The sequence below is a fragment of the Oncorhynchus clarkii genome, chromosome 11, assembly GCF_045791955.1.
Source record: "Oncorhynchus clarkii lewisi isolate Uvic-CL-2024 chromosome 11, UVic_Ocla_1.0, whole genome shotgun sequence".
NCBI classification, from domain to species: domain Eukaryota; kingdom Metazoa; phylum Chordata; class Actinopteri; order Salmoniformes; family Salmonidae; genus Oncorhynchus; species Oncorhynchus clarkii.
In genome coordinates, this window is record NC_092157.1 from 3,590,678 (window position 1) to 3,611,853 (window position 21,176).

Below are 21,176 nucleotides of genomic sequence, written 5' to 3' on the forward strand. Positions count from 1 at the left end.
TGCCTGTGTTCTGTATTACTCCTGACTAATGGAGGCTCTGGGCAGTAGGACGACTAGCTGTCGTTACTCCTGACTAATGGAGGCTCTGGGCAGTAGGACGACTCAAACTAGCTGTCGTTACTCCTGACTAATGGAGGCTCTGGGCAGTAGGACGACTAGCTGTCATTACTCCTGACTAATGGAGGCTCTGGGCAGTAGGACGACTCAAACTAGCTGTCGTTACTCCTGACTAATGGAGGCTCTGGGCAGTAGGACGACTCAAACTAGCTGTCGTTACTCCTGACTAATGGAGGCTCTGGGCAGTAGGACGACTCAAACTAGCTGTCGTTACTCCTGACTAATACATTTTTTTTAAAACTAAGAACAGATATAGCCCTTGGTTCACTCCAGACTTGACTGCCCTTGACCAGCACAAAAACATCCTGTGGCGTACAGCACTAGCTTCTAATAGTCCCCGTGATATGCAACTTTTCAGGGAAGTCAGGAACCAATACACACAGTCAGTTAGGAAATTTGCATCCTGTAGCACTAATTCCAAAATGTTTTGGGACAGTGTAAAGTCCATGGAGAACAAGAGCACCTCCTCCCAGCTGCCCACTGCACTGAGGATAGGAAACACTGTCACCACCGATAAATCCACAATAATCGAAAATGTCATTAAGCATTTCTCTACGGCTGGCCATGCTTTCCACCTGGCGACCCCTACCCCGGCCAACATCTCAGCACCCCCTGCCGAACCTCTGGCAGTCTCTATGGGGGTGCCACAGGGTTCAATTCTCGGGCCGACTCTCTTCTCTGTATACATCAATGATGTCGCTCTTGCTGCTGGTGGTTCTCTGATGCCATACAACACTCCTTCCATGTCCTCCAACTGCTCTTAAACGCTAGTAAAACGAAATGCATGCTCTTCAACCGATCGCTGCCTCCACCTGCCCGCCCGACTAGCATCACTACTCTGGACGGTTCTGACTTAGAATACGTGGACAACTACAAATACCTAGATGTCTGGTTAGACTGTAAACTCTCCTTCTAGACTCACATTAAGCATCTCCAATCCCAAATTAAATGTTGAATCAGCTTCCTATTTCGCAACAAAGCATCCTTCACTCATGCTGCCAAACATACCCTCGTAAAACTGACCATCCTACCGATCCTTGACTTCGGCGATGTAATTTACAAAATACCCTCCAACACTATACTCAGCAAATTTGATGCAGTCTATCACAATGTCATCCGTTGTGTCACCAAAACCCCATATACCACCACTGCGACATGTATGCTGTCGTCGTTAAACCTGAACATGCGACGGAAACACATTGAAATTTAGATTTTTATTCAATATGATAACGTATTGGTCAAGGAGTTGAAATTAGAAACCCAACACTAGAAGTCGACCGATTTATGATTTTTCAACGATTATTGGAGGACAAAAAAAAGCCGATACCGATTAATCGGCCGATTTTATTTATTTGTAATAATGACAATTACAACAATACTGAATTAACACTTATTTTAACTTAATATAATACATCAATAAAATCAATTTAGCTTCAAATAAATAATGAAACATGTTCAATTTGGTTTAAATAATGCAAAAACAAAGTGTTGGAGAAGAAAGTAAAAGTGCAATATGTGCCATGTAAGAAAGCTAACGTTTAAGTTCCTTGCTCAGAACATGAGAACATATGAAAGCTGGTGGTTCCTTTTAACATGAGTCTTCAATATTCCCAGGTAAGAAGTTTTAGGTTGTAGTTATTATAGGAATTATAGGACTATTTCTCTCTATACCATTTGTATTTCATTAACCTTTGATTATTGGATGTTCTTATAGGCACTTTAGTATTGCCAGTGTAACAGTATAGCTTCCGTCCCTCTCCTCGCCCCTACCTGGGCTCGAACCAGGAACACATCGACAACAGCCACCCTCGAAGCAGCGTTACCCATCGCTCCACAAAAGCTGGGGAACAACTATTATAAGTCTCTGAGGGAGTGACATCACCGATTGAAACGCTATTAGCGCGCACCCCGCTAACTAGCTAGCCATTTCACATCGGTTACACCAGCCTAATCTCGGGAGTTGATAGGCTTGAAGTCAGAAACAGCTCAATGCTTGAAGCACAGGAAGAGCTGCTGGCAAAACGCACGAAAGTGCTGTTTGAATGAATGCTTACAAGTCTGCTGCTGCCTACCACCGCTCAGTCAGACTGCTCTATCAAATATCAAATCATAGACTTAATTATAACATACTGACACACAGAAATACGAGCCTTTGGTCATTAATATGGTCGAATCCGGAAACTATAATTTCGAAAACAAGACGTTTATTATTTCAGTGAAATACGGAACCGTTCCGTATTTTATCTAACGGGTGGCATCCATCAGTCTAAATATTCCTGTTACATTGTACAACCTTCAATGTTATGTCATAATTATGTAAAATTCTGGCAAATTAATTACGGTCTTTGTTAGGAATAAATGGTCTTCACAGAGTTTGCAACGAGCCAGGCGGCCCAAACTGCTGCATATACCCTGACGGCTTGCACAGAACACATGAGAAGTGACATAATTTCCCTAGTTAAAATAAATTAATGTTAGCAGGCAATATTAACTAAATATGCAGGTTTAAAAGTATATACTTGTGTATTGATTTTAAAGAAAGGCATTGATGTTTATGGTTAGGTTTGGTGCAACGACAGTGCTAAATCAATGAGAAATTAACAGGCACCGCATCGATTATATGCAACGCAGGTCACGCTAGATAAACTAGTAATATCATCAACCATGTCTAGTTAACTAGTGATTATGATTGATTGTTTTTTATAAGATAAGTTTAATGCTAGCTAGCAACTTGCCTTGGCTTCTTGCAGCACTCATATAACAGGTAGTCAGCCTGCCACGCAGTCTCCTCGTGGAGTGCAATGTAAGGCAGGTGGTGTTGGACTAGTAACCGGAAGGTTGCAAAAACGAATGACCGAGCTGACAAGGTGAAAATCTGTTGTTCTGCCCCTGAACAAGGCAGTTAACCCACTGTTCCTAGACCAGTTAACCCACTGTTCCTAGACCAGTTAACCCACTGTTCCTAGGCCAGTTAACCCACTGTTCCTAGACCAGTTAACCCACTGTTCCTAGACCAGTTAACCCACTGTTCCTAGACCAGTTAACCCACTGTTCCTAGACCAGTTAACCCACTGTTCCTAGACCAGTTAACCCACTGTTCCTAGACCAGTTAACCCACTGTTCCTAGGCCAGTTAACCAGTTAACCCACTGTTCCTAGACCAGTTAACCAGTTAACCCACTGTTCCTAGACCAGTTAACCAGTTAACCCACTGTTCCTAGACCAGTTAACCAGTTAACCCACTGTTCCTAGACCAGTTAACCAGTTAACCCACTGTTCCTAGACCAGTTAACCAGTTAACCCACTGTTCCTAGACCAGTTAACCCACTGTTCCTAGACCAGTTAACCCACTGTTCCTAGACCAGTTAACCCACTGTTCCTAGACCAGTTAACCAGTTAACCCACTGTTCCTAGACCAGTTAACCCACTGTTCCTAGACCAGTTAACCCACTGTTCCTAGGCCAGTTAACCCACTGTTCCTAGACCAGTTAACCAGTTAACCCACTGTTCCTAGACCAGTTAACCAGTTAACCCACTGTTCCTAGACCAGTTAACCAGTTAACCCACTGTTCCTAGACCAGTTAACCAGTTAACCCACTGTTCCTAGACCAGTTAACCCACTGTTCCTAGACCAGTTAACCCACTGTTCCTAGACCAGTTAACCCACTGTTCCTAGACCAGTTAACCAGTTAACCCACTGTTCCTAGACCAGTTAACCCACTGTTCCTAGACCAGTTAACCCACTGTTCCTAGGCCAGTTAACCCACTGTTCCTAGACCAGTTAACCAGTTAACCCACTGTTCCTAGACCAGTTAACCAGTTAACCCACTGTTCCTAGACCAGTTAACCAGTTAACCCACTGTTCCTAGACCAGTTAACCAGTTAACCCCACTGTTCCTAGACCAGTTAACCCACTGTTCCTAGACCAGTTAACCCACTGTTCCTAGGCCAGTTAACCCACTGTTCCTAGACCAGTTAACCAGTTAACCCACTGTTCCTAGACCAGTTAACCAGTTAACCCACTGTTCCTAGACCAGTTAACCAGTTAACCCACTGTTCCTAGACCAGTTAACCAGTTAACCTACTGTTCCTAGACCAGTTAACCAGTTAACCCACTGTTCCTAGACCAGTTAACCAGTTAACCCACTGTTCCTAGACCAGTTAACCAGTTAACCCACTGTTCCTAGACCAGTTAACCAGTTAACCCACTGTTCCTAGACCAGTTAACCCACTGTTCCTAGGCCAGTTAACCCACTGTTCCTAGACCAGTTAACCAGTTAACCCACTGTTCCTAGACCAGTTAACCAGTTAACCCACTGTTCCTAGACCAGTTAACCAGTTAACCCACTGTTCCTAGACCAGTTAACCAGTTAACCCACTGTTCCTAGACCAGTTAACCAGTTAACCCACTGTTCCTAGACCAGTTAACCAGTTAACCCACTGTTCCTAGACCAGTTAACCAGTTAACCCACTGTTCCTAGACCAGTTAACCAGTTAACCCACTGTTCCTAGGCTGTCATTGTAAATAAGAGTGTGTTCTTAACTGACTTGCCTGGTTAAATAAAGGTAAAAAATAAATTATAATAAAAAAAATTAATAAAAATTAAATCGGCCAAATCTTTGTCCAAAAATACAGATTTCCGATTGTTATGAAAACTTGAAATCGGCCCTAATTCCGTTCCGATTAATCGGTGGACCTCTAGTGGAAATGGATAAATGGTTCACAGATCGTAACTGTCGTCTTTCTGTAGTGACGTTAGGGTTAGATTAGGTCAACACACACATTCTCTCTCTCACACACACACACACACTCTATCGTGTCATTGGTGCTGAAGGAGTTGAACCGCTGCGTGTCATTGGTGCTCAAAGAGTTGAACCGCTGCGTGTCATTGATGCTGAAGGGTTGAACCGCTGCGTGTCATTGGTGCTCAAAGAGTTGAACCGCTGCGTGTCATTGGTGCTGAAGGGTTGAACCGCTGCGTGTGGTTTTGGTCACTGCTCTTTAGCTGAGCGCTGACAGCATGACAGACTACAGCTCCGCTTCTTGGCCAAGCCTGTTGCTGCATGGCCCCCTGGGAAATTAGGTTTTTATTATTTAGTGTTAATTATTCCCACAGTTGTCTCTGGGAGCCCAGCCCTTCTCACTCAGTCATAGTTTATATATATATATATATATATATATATATACAGTGGGGAGAACAAGTATTTGATACACTGCCGATTTTGCAGGTTTTCCTACTTACAAAGCATGTAGAGGTCTGTAATTTTTATCATAGGTACACTTCAGCTGTGAGAGACGGAATCTAAAACAAAAATCCAGAAAACAAAAATCCAGAAAATCACATTGTATGATTTTTAAGTTATTAATTTGCATTATTCATTTGCACCTATGATAAAAATTACAGACCTCTACATGCTTTGTAAGTAGGAAAACCTGCAAAATCGGCAGTGTATAGAATACTTGTTCTCCCCACTGTGTGTGTGTGTGTGTGTGTGTGTGTGTCTGCTCTGTAAACTCCCTGAGCCACACAACACCAACTGCTAATGTTATGATGATGATGATGATGATGTGGACTGGCATAAACCTGATTTATTACTCATCCAAGAATATACAGCTGGCTGTGTGTGAGAGACCACCTCTGTGTGTTGCTGTTTGTATGTTAGACTATGGGAGAGTGTTTGGGTCAGTTGGTTTCTATACAGAATGTGTTGCATAGGAATGTTAATGATCTGTGAATCAATGTAAACACACACACACACACACACACACACACAGCCCTCAACCCCGCACATGCACGCAGACACAGATACACTCAACCCTACACACACACACACACACACACACACACACACACACACACACACACACACACACACACAACAAAGGGTTCCAAAAGGGTTCTGCTTCGGCTGTCCCAATAGGAGAACTCTCTTACCTTGTCAGCTCGGGGATTCGATCTTGCAACCATCTGGTTACTAGTCCAACGCTCTAACCACTAGGCTGCCTGACGTGTATACTTGTATATTATTGTATACTTAATGTATATGTACACTATATTTACAAAAGCATGTGGACCCCCCTTCTAATTAGTGAATTGGGCTATATCACCCGTTGCTGACAGTTGTATAAATCGAGCACACAGCCGTGCAACCTCCATAGACAAACATTGGCAGTAGAATGAACTGAAGAGGTCATAGGATGGAGACATAAAGTCTTATAGTCGATTGACGTCAAAATCTGTCTGTTTAGTGATATATATATTTTGTTGTTGTTGTATAGGCTGTGTCTCATGTCCGGCCTTCAGCATCTGAGTCTGAAGTGCCGCCGATATGCTGTTGTCTGTAGCGTTTGAATGGTTTGGCCTACAAACTGATATGACCCCACGATGGAAAGAGAAGACGTTGTGGTTTTGGCCTACAAACTGATATGACCCCACGATGGAAAGAGAAGTTGTGGTTTTGGCCTACAAACTGATATGACCCCACGATGGAAAGAGAAGACGTTGTGGTTTTGGCCTACAAACTGATATGACCCCACGATGGAAAGAGAAGACGTTGTGTTTTTGGCCTACAAACTGATATGACCCCACGATGGAAAGAGAAGACGTTGTGGTTTTTGGCCTACAAACTGATATGACCCCACGATGGAAAGAGAAGACGTTGTGGTTTTGGCCTACAAACTGATATGACCCCACGATGGAAAGAGAAGACGTTGTGGTTTTGGCCTACAAACTGATATGACCCCACGATGGAAAGAGAAGTTGTGGTTTTGGCCTACAAACTGATATGACCCCACGATGGAAAGAGTTGTGGTTTTGGCCTACAAACTGATATGACCCCACGATGGAAAGAGAAGACGTTGTGTTTTTGGCCTACAAACTGATATGACCCCACGATGGAAAGAGAAGACGTTGTGGTTTTGGCCTACAAACTGATATGACCCCACGATGGAAAGAGTTGTGGTGTAACGGTTTTCTGTATGAGAAGGAGAGTCGGACCAAAATGCGGCGTGTAGATTGCGATCCATGTTTATTGTGACTATAGCAACACGAATCTAAATACAAACAGTGCAAAATAATAATCGTAATGAAAACCGAAACAGCCTAAACTGGTGCAAACTAACACTAAGGACAGGAACAATCACCCACAAACACACAGTGAAACCCAGGCTACCTAAATATGGTTCCCAATCAGAGACAATGACGAACACCTGCCTCTGACTGAGAACCATATCAGGCTGAACATAGAAATAGACAAACAAGACATGAAACATAGAATGCCCACTCAGATCACACCCTGACCAATCAAAACATAGAAAATACAAAGTAAACTATGGTCAGGGCGTGACAGTACCCCCCCCCCAAGGTGCGGACTCCGGCCGCAAAACCTGAACCTATAGGGGAGGGTCTGGGTGGGCATCTGTCCGCGGTGGCGGCTCTGGCGCTGGACGTGGACCCCACTCCATGACAGTTTTAATCCCCCTCCTAAACGTCCCTAAATAGGTTACCCACCACAATGATAACATGGGACAGAGGGACAGCTCGGGACAGAGGTAACTCGGGACAGATGGGTAGCTCAGCACTGAGAGGAAGCTCAGCACTGAGAAGAAGCTCAGCACTGAGAGGAAGCCCAGGCAGGTAGTAGAAACTACCAGAACCTGGCTGGCTGGCGGTTTCAGCAGATCCTGGTCGACTAGCAGATCTGGGAGAATCTGGTCGACTGGCGGATCTGGGAGAATCTGGTCGACTGGCGGATCTGGGAGAATCTGGTCGACTGGCGGATCTGGGAGAATCTGGTCGACTGGCGGATCTGGGAGAATCTGGTCGACTGGCGGATCTGGGAGAATCTGGTCGACTGGCGGATCTGGGAGAATCTGGTCGACTGGCGGATCTGGAAGAGTCTGGTCGACTGGCAGATCTGGAAGAGTCTGGTCGACTGGCAGATCTGGAAGAGTCTGGTCGACTGGCAGATCTGGAAGAGTCTGGTCGACTGGCAGATCTGGAAGAGTCTGGTCGACTGGCAGATCTGGAAGAGTCTGGACGACTGGCAGATCTGGAAGAGTCTGGACGACTGGCAGATCTGGAAGAGTCTGGACGACTGACAGATCTGGAAGAGTCTGGACGACTGGCAGATCTGGAAGAGTCTGGACGACTGGCAGATCTGGAAGAGTCTGGACGACTGGCAGATCTGGAAGAGTCTGGACGACTGGCAGATCTGGAAGAGTCTGGACGACTGGCAGCTCTGGCTGCTCCATGCTGACTGGCTGCTCCATGATGACTGGTAGCTCTGGCTGCTCCATGCTGACTGGCTGCTCCATGCTGACTGGCAGCTCTGGCTGCTCCATGCTGACTGGCTGCTCCATGCTGACTGGCAGCTCTGGCTGCTCCATGCTGACTGGCTGCTCTGGCTGCTCCATGCTGACTGGCTGCTCCATGCTGACTGGCTGCTCCATGCTGACTGGCGGCCCTGGCTGCTCCATGCTGACTGGCGGCCCTGGCTGCTCCATGCTGACTGGCGGCCCTGGCTGCTCCATGCTGACTGGCAGCTCTGGCGGCTCCTTGCAGACTGGCAGCTCTGGCGGCTCCTTGCAGACTGGCAGCTCTGGCGGCTCCTTGCAGACTGGCAGCTTTGGCGGCATCCTGCAGACAGGCAGCTCTGGCGGCTCCTTGCAGACTGGCAGCTCCATGCAGACTGGCAGCTCTATGCAGACTGGCAGCTCCATGCAGACTGGCAGCTCCTTGCAGACTGGCAGCTCCTTGCTAACTGGCAGCTCTAAGCTAACTGGCAGCTCTATGCTAACTGGCAGCTCTATGCTAACTGGCAGCTCTATGCTAACTGGCAGCTCTATGCTAACTGGCAGCTCTATGCTAACTGGCAGCTCTATGCTAACTGGCAGTTCTGAACAGGCGGGAGACTCCGGCAGCGCTGTAGAGAAGGAAGGCTCTAACAGCGCTAAACAGGCGGGAGACTCCGACAGCGCTGGAGAGGAGGAAGGCTCTGGCAGCGCTGGACAGGCGAGGCGCACTGTAGGCCTAATGCGTGGTGCTGGCACTGGTGGTACTGGGCCGAGGACACGCACAGGAAGCCTGGTGCGGGGAGCTGCTACCGGAGGGCTGGGGTGTGGAGGTGGTACTGGAAAAACCGGACCGTGCAGGCGTACTGGAGCTCTTGAGCACCGAGCCTGCCCAACCTTACCTGGTTGAATGCTCACGGTCGCCCTGCCAGTGCGGAGAGGTGGAATAGCCCGCACTGGGCTATGCAGGCGAACCGGAGACACCGAGCGCAAGGCTGGTGCCATGTAAGCCGGCCCAAGGAGACGCACTGGGGACCAGCTGCGTAGAGCCGGCTTCATGGCATTAGGCTCGACGCTCAATCTAGCCCGGCAGACACGCGGAGCTGGAATATACCGCACCGGGCTATGCACCCGCACTGGAGACACCGTGCGCACCACTGCATAACACGGTGCCTGTCCGGTCTCTCTAGCCCCCCGGTAAGCACAGGGAGTCTGCCCAGGTCTCCTACCTGGCGTAGCCATACTCCCTGTTAGCCCCCCCCCAATAAATTTTTGGGGCTGCCTCTCAGGCTTCCATCCGCTACGTCGTGCTGCCTCCTCATATCTGCGCCTCTCAGCTTTCGCCGCCTCCAGTTCTTCTTTGGGGCGGCGATATTCTCCTGGCTGAGCCCAGGGTCCTCTTCCTTCTAATTCGTCCTCCCATGTCCATACCTCCTCTTTGGGCTGCTCCTGTTGCCTCTTCTCCTGCTGCACCTTTGGGCGGCTACACTCCCCTGGTTTAGCCCAGGGTCCTCTCCCGTCGAGGATTTCCTCCCATGTCCAGAAATCCTTATTGCGCGTCTCCTCGCGCTGCTCCTGCCTGTTGACACGCTGCTTGGTCCTTTTGTGGTGGGTGATTCTGTAACGGTTTTCTGTATGAGAAGGAGAGTCGGACCAAAATGCGGCGTGTAGATTGCGATCCATGTTTATTGTGACTATAGCAACACGAATCTAAATACAAACAGTGCAAAATAATAATCGTAATGAAAACCGAAACAGCCTAAACTGGTGCAAACTAACACTAAGGACAGGAACAATCACCCACAAACACACAGTGAAACCCAGGCTACCTAAATATGGTTCCCAATCAGAGACAATGACGAACACCTGCCTCTGACTGAGAACCATATCAGGCTGAACATAGAAATAGACAAACAAGACATGAAACATAGAATGCCCACTCAGATCACACCCTGACCAATCAAAACATAGAAAATACAAAGTAAACTATGGTCAGGGCGTGACATGTGGTTTTGGCCTACAAACTGATATGACCCCACAATGGAAAGAGTTGTGGTTTTGGCCTACAAACTGATATGACCCCACAATGGAAAGAGTTGTGGTTTTGGCCTACAAACTGATATGACCCCACAATGGAAAGAGTTGTGGTTTTGGCCTACAAACTGATATGACCCCACAATGGAAAGAGTTGTGGTTTTGGCCTACAAACTGATATGACCCCACGATGGAAAGAGAAGTTGTGGTTTTGCTCTACGGCCGGCCGCCACCGGTGTCATGGGTCTCGTCTGTAGGTAACACCGGTACCGGTTTTAACAAATGAATGAAAGTAGTTTTGCGACAACAGAAATATAAGGGGTTAAATATGTGTTATTCTTGAGGTGTGTTCGATCTCACTGATATATAGGACAGACACTTCAAACCTTAGATTTTATTTTACTGTTGGTTTTGCCATTTCTGAATGTGCTATTCGATGCGTTTCTATGCAGTTTTAAGCCAAATTCAATGTATTCATTCTTTTATATATACCTACATGGGTCCGAAAGTCAGATTTTCGCAAAATGATTTATGGCAGTGGTCGCCAATCGGTCGATCGCGATCACGGCATTCCTAGTGGATCTTCACTGTATTCCTAGTCGATCTTCACGGCATTCCTAGTCGATCTTCACGGTATTCCTAGTCGATCACCAAATATTTCTGTAGAAAGCCTACGAACGATTTAGGCTAGCGCTCCTTTTTTAAAATCATGTTGAGCTGGTGCTGGAAGGTGCACTTGATTCAAAGTTTAATAGGCTACTAGCCTACGTCAGATTGAATGTTTTTTAAAACCGTGACCACAGAGAGACTGTCAACGAATACAGCAAAGAGCTGCTGGTTATATGACTGAGTTCAGTTTATATTCAGCTCTGTCACTGTTTTTATTCAACACTATTACAAAACCAGCCATGTATCGACAGCCCTGCGTTTTATCCTTATTAGCAGCTCGTCCTGTCCATTTTAATATTAAGGAATGTTTCACTTTCTCTGGTCATAGGAACAACATGAGTTTGTGCATGAGGCAGATGTGTTGCGACTCGAGTTTCGCCATCAGGTGGAAGACCGTGTCCCCTCTCTCTCTGATCAGTCTCACCGGAGGAAAAGAAGGAGAGAGCAGGTAGAAGACCGTGTCCCCTCTCTCTCTGATCAGTCTCACCGGAGGAAAAGAAGGAGAGAGCAGGTAGAAGGCCGTGTCCCCTCTCTCTCTGATCAGTCTCACCGGAGGAAAGGAAAGAGAGAGCAGGTGGAAGACCGTGTCCCCTCTCTCTCTGATCAGTCTCACCGGAGGAAAAGAAGGAGAGAGCAGGTGGAAGACCGTGTCCCCTCTCTCTCTGATCAGTCTCACCGGAGGAAAAGAAGGAGAGCAGGTGGAAGACCGTGTCCCCTCTCTCGCTGATCAGTCTCACCGGAGGAAAGGAAGGAGAGAGCAGGTGGAAGACCGTGTCCCCTCTCTCTCTGATCAGTCTCACCGGAGGAAAGGAAGGAGAGAGCAGGTGGAAGACCGTGTCCCCTCTCTCTCTGATCAGTCTCACCGGAGGAAAGGAAGGAGAGAGCAGGTGGAAGACCGTGTCCCCTCTCTCTCTGATCAGTCTCACCGGAGGAAAAGAAGGAGAGAGCAGGGACCGGGAGAGGCGGTTGGGAAACAACGTTTTGAACGGTCGGTCGTCCAACTCGGAATTCCAAGTCGGAAACTCGGGCGTCTTTCTAGACCTCCGACCTTTCAACCTGAAGTTCAATGACCTCGTGATTTGACCTCGTTGACCTTCAGGTGCAGCAGTTACCAACAGCCTAGTTAAATAAAAAAGCAAATTATTTCAATTCATACTCCACAGTGCCTCACAAGTGCTAAACCAACTGATCAATTTTGTTATCAAAGCTCGAGTTTTGAAATATAATCTGGTCTAATGAACATTATTGGCAGGCCAATCACATAGCCAATATGCTGTGATATATATTAGGCCTACTGCCCAAACCTCATTCCTACAAAACTGTTTGTCTGAGGTTAATGTAAAGAAAAATCTCAGTTTGACTCAGAAAGTGATCTTGACTGAGAAAAGGTTGGTGACCACTGACCTATGGTATAGGGCTGACCTCATTGGTCGATATGCTTTTGGTCGATATGCTGTTGCTCGATAGGCTCTTGGTCGATATGCTGTTGGTCGATATGCTGTTGGTCGATATGCTGTTGGTCGATAGGCTGTTGGTCGATAGGCTGTTGGTCGATAGGCTGTTGGTCGATAGGCTGTTGGTCGATAGGCTGTTGGTCGATAGGCTGTTGGTCGATAGGCTGTTGGTCGATAGGCTGTTGGTCGATAGGCTGTTGGTCGATAGGCTGTTGGTCGATAGGCTGTTGCTCGATAGGCTGTTGCTCGATAGGCTGTTTGATTGTTTGGTCGATAGGCTGTTGGTCGATAGGCTGTTGGTCGATAGGCTGTTGGTCGATAGGCTGTTTGATTGTTTGGTCGATTGTCTATACACACCACCGCAAACATATACTGTCTATATATACTTTTCTGTAGTTGTGGATCAGACCTGCACAACGGTCAGGAGGAATTTTGGACCATTCCTCTTTACAAAACTGTTTCAGTTCAGCAATATTCTTGGGATGTCTGGTGTGAACTGCTCTCTTGAGGTCCTGACACAGCCTCTCAATCGGGTTGAGGTCAGGACTCTGACTGGGCCACTCCAGAAGGTCAGGACTCTGACTGGGCCACTCCAGAAGGTCAGGACTCTGACTGGGCCTCTCCAGAAGGTGTATTTTCTTCTGTTGAAGCCATTCTGTTGTTGATTTACTTGTGTTTTTTGGGTCATTGACCTGTTGCATCACCCAACTGATGGGTGATGTCCAGCTTCAATTGGCGGACAGATAGCCTTACATTCTCCTGCAAAATGTCTTGATTAACTTGGGAAATCTGTCGATGATAGCAAGCTGTCCAGGCCCTGAGGCAGCAAAGCAGCCCCAAACCATGATGCTCCCTCCACCAGACTTTACAGTTGGGATGAGGTTTTGATGTTGGTGTGCTGTGCCTTTTTTTTCTCCCAAAATAATGTTGTGTGTTCCTTCCAAACAACTCAACTTTAGTTTCATCTGTCCACAGAATATTTTGCCAGTATCGCTGTGGAACATCCAGGTGCTCTTTTGCGAACTTCAGACGTGCAACAATGTTTTTTTTTGGACAGCAGTGGCTTCTTCTGTGGTGTTGCTTAGAGTAGTTTTCTCCATTTATTGACAATTTATCTTACCGTGGACTGATGAACATCAAGGCTTGTAGAGATACTTCTGTATCCAGCTTAATGCAAGTCAACAATTCTTCATCTTCTGAGATCTCTTTTGTTCGAGGCATGGTTCACATCAGGCAATGCTTCTGGTGAATAACAAACTCACATTTTGAGAGTGTTTTTTATATTGCAGGGAAGCTCTAACCAACATCTCCAATCTCGTCTCATTGATTGGACTCCAGGTTAGCTGACTCCTGACTCCAGTTAGCTTTTGGAGAAGTCATTAGCCTAGGGGTTCATAACATGTTCCCAACCTACACTCTGAATGTTTAAATTATATATTCAATTTCGACAAGACAAATACAATCATTTGTGTGTTATTAGTATAAGCAGACAATGTTTGTCTATTGTTGTGACTTAGATGAAGATCAGATCAAATGTTATGACCAATTTGTGCAGAAATCCAAAGGGTTCACATACGTTTTCTTGCCACTATATGTATATAGGATGGTGTGTATAGACAGTAGTTATATAGGATGGTGTGTATAGACAGTAGTTATATAGGATGGTGTGTATAGACAGTAATTATAGAGGATGGTGTGTATAGACAGTAGTTATATAGGATGGTGTGTATAGACAGTAGTTATATAGGATGGTGTGTATAGACAGTAGTTATATAGGATGGTGTGTATAGACAGTAATTATAGAGGATGGTGTGTATAGACAGTAGTTATATAGGATGGTGTGTATAGACAGTAGTTATATAGGATGGTGTGTATAGACAGTAGTTATATAGGGTGGTGTGTATAGACAGTAGTTATATAGGATGGTGTGTATAGACAGTAGTTATATTGGATGGTGTGTATAGACAGTAGTTATATAGGATGGTGTGTATAGACAGTATAGACAGTAGTTATATAGGATGGTGTGTATAGACAGTAGTTATATAGGATGGTGTGTATAGACAGTATAGACAGTAGTTATATAGGATGGTGTGTATAGACAGTAGTTATATAGGGTGGTGTGTATAGACAGTAGTTATATAGGATGGTGTGTATAGACTAGTTATATAGGATGGTGTGTATAGACAGTAGTTATATAGGATGGTGTGTATAGACAATAGTTATATAGGATGGTGTGTATAGACAGTAGTTATATAGGATGGTGTGTATAGACAGTAGTTATACAGGATGGTGTGTATAGACAGTAGTTATATAGGATGGTGTGTATAGACAGTAGTTATACAGGATGGTGTGTATAGACAGTAGTTATACAGGATGGTGTGTATAGACTAGTTATATAGGTTGGTGTGTATAGACAGTAGTTATATAGGATGGTGTGTATAGACAGTAGTTATATAGGATGGTGTGTATAGACAGTAGTTATATAGGATGGTGTGTATAGACAGTAGTTATATAGGATGGTGTGTATAGACAGTAGTTATATAGGATGGTGTGTATAGACAGTATAGACAGTAGTTATATAGGATGGTGTGTATAGACAGTAGTTATATAGGATGGTGTGTATAGACAGTATAGACAGTAGTTATATAGGATGGTGTGTATAGACAGTAGTTATACAGGATGGTGTGTATAGACAGTAGTTATATAGGATGGTGTGTATAGACAGTAGTTATACAGGATGGTGTGTATAGACAGTAGTTATACAGGATGGTGTGTATAGACAGTAGTTTATAGGGTGGTGTGTATAGACAGTAGTTATATAGGATGATGTGTATAGACAGTAGTTATATAGGATGGTGTGTATAGACAGTAGTTATATAGGATGGTGTGTATAGACAGTAGTTATATAGGGTGGTGTGTATAGACAGTAGTTATATAGGATGATGTGTATAGACAGTAGTTATACAGGATGGTGTGTATAGACAGTAGTTATATAGGATGGTGTGTATAGACAGTAGTTATATAGGATGGTGTGTATAGACAGTAGTTATATAGGATGGTGTATATAGACAGTAGTTATATAGGATGGTGTGTATAGACAGTATAGACAGTAGTTATATAGGATGGTGTGTATAGACAGTAGTTATACAGGATGGTGTGTATAGACAGTAATTATAGAGGATGGTGTGTATAGACAGTAGTTATATAGGATGGTGTGTATAGACAGTATAGACAGTAGTTATATAGGATGGTGTGTATAGACAGTATAGACAGTAGTTATATAGGATAGTGTGTATAGACAGTAGTTATATAGGATGGTGTGTATAGACAGTAGTTATATAGGATGGTGTGTATAGACAGTATAGACAGTAGTTATATAGGATGGTGTATATAGACAGTATAGACTAGTTATATAGGATGGTGTGTATAGGCAGTAGTTATATAGGGTGGTATGTATAGACAGTAGTTATATAGGATGGTGTGTATAGACAGTAGTTATATAGGATGGTGTGTATAGACAGTAGTTATATAGGATGGTGTGTATAGACAGTATAGACAGTAGTTATATAGGATAGTGTGTATAGACAGTAGTTATAGAGGATGGTGTGTATAGACAGTAGTTATATAGGATGGTGTGTATAGACAGTATAGACAGTAGTTATATAGGATAGTGTGTATAGACAGTAGTTACATAGGATGGTGTGTATAGACAGTAGTTATATAGGATGGTGTGTATAGACAGTATAGACAGTAGTTATATAGGATGGTGTGTATAGGCAGTAGTTATATAGGATGGTGTGTATAGACAGTAGTTATAAAAGGATGGTGTGTATAGACAGTAGTTATATAGGATGGTGTGTATAGACAGTAATTATAGAGGATGGTGTGTATAGACAGTAGTTGGATAGGATGGTGTGTATAGACAGTAATTATAGAGGATGGTGTGTATAGACAGTAGTTATATAGGATGGTGTGTATAGACAGTAGTTATATAGGATGGTGTGTATAGACAGTAGTTATATAGGATGGTGTGTATAGACAGTATAGACAGTAGTTATATAGGATAGTGTGTATAGACAGTAGTTATAGAGGATGGTGTGTATAGACAGTAGTTATATAGGATGGTGTGTATAGACAGTATAGACAGTAGTTATATAGGATAGTGTGTATAGACAGTAGTTACATAGGATGGTGTGTATAGACAGTAGTTATATAGGATGGTGTGTATAGACAGTATAGACAGTAGTTATATAGGATGGTGTGTATAGGCAGTAGTTATATAGGATGGTGTGTATAGACAGTAGTTATAAAAGGATGGTGTGTATAGACAGTAGTTATATAGGATGGTGTGTATAGACAGTAATTATAGAGGATGGTGTGTATAGACAGTAGTTGGATAGGATGGTGTGTATAGACAGTAATTATAGAGGATGGTGTGTATAGACAGTAGTTATATAGGATGGTGTGTATAGACAGTAGTTATATAGGATGGTGTGTATAGACAGTAGTTATATAGGATGGTGTGTATAGACAGTAGTTGGATAGGATGGTGTGTATAGACAGTAGTTATATAGGATGGTGTGTATAGACAGTAGTTATATAGGATAAGTCAAGTCTAGATTACAGTATATACATATTAAGTGGTTAAAACCGTATGTAAACATTATTAGAGATCAATGACTCTAAGGTTCAGGGAACTGGGTGTAGGCTGGCTAGTAACAGTGTCTAAGGTTCAGGGAACTGGGTGGAGGCTGGCTAGTAACAGTGTCTAAGGTTCAGGGAACTGGGTGGAGGCTGGCTAGTAACAGTGTCTAAGGTTCAGGGAACTGGGTGGAGGCTGGCTAGTAACAGTGTCTAAGGTTCAGGGAACTGGGTGGAGGCTGGCTAGTAACAGTGTCTAAGGTTCAGGGAACTGGGTGGAGGCTGGCTAGTAACAGTGTCTAAGTTTCAGGGAACTGGGTGGAGGCTGGCTAGTAACAGTGTCTAAGGTTCAGGGAACTGGGTGGAGGCTGGCTAGTAACAGTGTCTAAGGTTCAGGGAACTGGGTGGAGGCTGGCTAGTAACAGTGTCTAAGGTTCAGGGAACTGGGTGGAGGCTGGCTAGTAACAGTGTCTAAGGTTCAGGGAACTGGGTGGAGGCTGGCTAGTAACAGTGTCTAAGGTTCAGGGAACTGGGTGGAGGCTGGCTAGTAACAGTTTCTAAGGTTCAGGGAACTGGGTGGAGGCTGGCTAGTAACAGTGTGGGGAGGGGGAGGGGGGGGTGCGCGCTGGGCCCGTGTTAACAGGAAGGGGGACGTCAGTCATGCAGTAACCTCACAGCTGTTCCTCCCCACACACACATCTGCTCTTCTCTTCCTGGCTCTAGTGCTGACCTTGGCTAGACAATGGTTTATACATCGACTCATCTCATCCATCCCCAGACAACACACACACACTCGGGCTCGCTCAAACACATTTGCTGACACACTCATACAAAGACATGCTCTTGCTTACACACACACACACACACACACACACACACACACACACACACACACACACACACACACACACACACACACACACACACACACAAGCACATACCACTCCAACTTAAACTCCTAAATCTTAGTTGGATAGTGTGAAGTGCCTTCAGACAGTAGAGGCCCAGCCTACGTCTGGATAGCTTCATCCCATTCAGACAGTTGAGGCCCGGCCTACGTCTGGATAGCTTCATCCCATTCAGACAGTAGAGGCCCAGCCTACATCTGGATAGCTTCATTCAGACAGTAGAGGCCCAGCCTACGTCTGGATAGCTTCATTCAGACAGTAGAGGCCCAGCCTACATCTGGATAGCTTCATTCAGACAGTAGAGGCCCAGCCTACGTCTGGATAGCTTCATCCCATTCAGACAGTAGAGACCAAGCCTACGTCTCGATAGCTTCATTCAGACAGTAGAGACCCAGCCTACGTCTGGATAGCTTCATTCAGACAGTTGAGGCCCAGCCTACGTCTGGATAGCTTCATTCAGACAGTTGAGGCCCAGCCTACGTCTGGATAGCTTCATCCCATTCAGACAGTTGAGGCCCAGCCTACGTCTGGATAGCTTCATCCCATTCAGACAGTTGAGGCCCAGCCTACGTCTGGATAGCTTCATTCAGACAGTAGAGGCCCAGCCTACGTCTGGATAGCTTCATTCAGACAGTTGAGGCCCAGCCTACGTCTGGATAGCTTCATTCAGACAGTAGAGGCCCAGCCTACGTCTGGATAGCTTCATTCAGACAGTAGAGGCCCAGCCTACGTCTGGATAGCTTCATTCAGACAGTAGAGGCCCAGCCTACGTCTGGATAGCTTCATTCAGACAGTTGAGGCCCAGCCTACGTCTGGATAGCTTCATTCAGACAGTAGAGGCCCAGCCTACGTCTGGATAGCTGCATCCCATTCAGACAGTAGAGACCAAGCCTACGTCTCGATAGCTTCATTCAGACAGTAGAGACCCAGCCTACGTCTGGATAGCTTCATTCAGACAGTTGAGGCCCAGCCTACGTCTGGATAGCTTCATTCAGACAGTTGAGGCCCAGCCTACGTCTGGATAGCTTCATCCCATTCAGACAGTTGAGGCCCAGCCTACGTCTGGATAGCTTCATCCCATTCAGACAGTTGAGGCCCAGCCTACGTCTGGATAGCTTCATTCAGACAGTAGAGGCCCAGCCTACGTCTGGATAGCTTCATTCAGACAGTTGAGGCCCAGCCTACGTCTGGATAGCTTCATTCAGACAGTAGAGGCCCAGCCTACGTCTGGATAGCTTCATTCAGACAGTAGAGGCCCAGCCTACGTCTGGATAGCTTCATTCAGACAGTAGAGGCCCAGCCTACGTCTGGATAGCTTCATTCAGACAGTTGAGGCCCAGCCTACGTCTGGATAGCTTCATTCAGACAGTAGAGGCCCAGCCTACGTCTGGATAGCTGCATCACATTCCTAGTCCTGGACAGTCAGTTCCATTGGCTGTAATGCTTCAGATACTCGATTAAACTCTTGGGGAGACATGTTAGAAAATGTACTAACGAGACTAGCCAGGTTTCCACCCCTCTAATCAGAAGCCCCCCCCCCCCCCCTCCTTACCAGAAACTTTCCTCTTGGGATAATTCCAGGAAGTCCCCACCACCCAATCATGATACGGCAAAATTAGCTGTGACGGAAAACCAAAGCACTGTGGCTCAGTAGGGGGTCGCATCCCAGAGTCTTCTGACAGACGTTACAATACCATTCATGTTACGTAGTCTGTCCACGAGAGACTAGCAGTCTGTAGTCTGTCAGAGATTAGCTGTGTTGTAGTCTATCAGAGACTAGCTGTCTGTAGTCTGTCAGAGATTAGCTGTGTTGTAGTCTGTCAGAGACTAGCTGTCTGTAGTCTGTCAGAGATTAGCTGTGTTGTAGTCTGTCAGAGACTAGCTGTCTGTAGTCTGTCAGAGATTAGCTGTGTTGTAGCATCTGTAGTCTGTCAGAGATTAGCTGTGTTGTAGTCTATCAGAGACTAGCTGTCTGTAGTCTGTCAGAGATTAGCTGTGTTGTAGTCTGTCAGAGACTAGCTGTCTGTAGTCTGTCAGAGATTAGCTGTGTTGTAGTCTGTCAGAGACTAGCTGTCTGTAGTCTGTCAGGGATTAGCTGTGTTGTAGAATCTGTAGTCTGTCGGAGATTAGCTATCTGTAGTCTGTCAGAGATTAGCTATCTGTAGTCTGTCAGAGACTAGCTGTGTTGTAGCATCTGTAGTCTGTCAGAGATTAGCTACCTGTATGTCAGAGATTAGCTACCTGTAGTCTGTCAGAGATTAGCTATCTGTAGTCTGTCAGAGACTAGCTGTGTTGTAGCATCTGTAGTCTGTCAGAGATTAGCTACCTGTAGTCTGTCAGAGATTAGCTGTGTTGTAGCATCTGTAGTCTGTCAGAGATTAGCTGTGTTGTAGCATCTGTAGTCTGTCAGAGATTAGCAATCTGTAGTCTGTCAGAGATTAGCTATCTGTAGTCTGTCAGAGACTAGCTGTGTTGTAGCATCTGTAGTCTGTCAGAGATTAGCTACCTGTAGTCTGTCAGAGATTAGCTATATGTAGTCTGTCAGAGATTAGCTATCTGTAGTCTGTCAGAGATTAGCTATCTGTAGTCTGTCAGAGATTAGCTATCTGTAGTCTGTCAGAGATTAGCTATCTGTAGTCTGTCAGAGATTAGCTACCTGTAGTCTGTCAGAGATTAGCTATCTGTAGTATGTCAGAGATTAGCTATCTGTAGTCTGTCAGAGATTAGCTATCTGTAGTCTGTCAGAGACTAGCTGTGTTGTAGCATCTGTAGTCTGTCAGAGATTAGCTATCTGTAGTCTGTCAGAGACTAGCTGTGTTGTAGCATCTGTAGTCTGCCAGAGATTAGCTACCTATAGTCTGTCAGAGATTAGCTACCTGTAGTCTGTCAGAGATTAGCTATCTGTAGTCTGTCAGAGATTAGCTATCTGTAGTCTGTCAGAGATTAGCTATCTGTAGTCTGCCAGAGATGAGCTATCTGTAGTCTGTCAGAGATTAGCTATCTGTAGTCTGTCAGAGACTAGCTATCTGTAGTCTGTCAGAGATTAGCTGTGTTGTAGCAT

General features: G+C 45.3%; 1 protein-coding gene across 2 annotated transcripts in view; it reads left to right on the forward strand.

Moving 5' to 3' along the window:
- LOC139420128 (staufen double-stranded RNA binding protein 2) overlaps nucleotides 1-21,176 on the forward strand; it is a 349,406-nt gene that overhangs the window by 134,400 nt on the left and 193,830 nt on the right. The window lies entirely within an intron of this gene.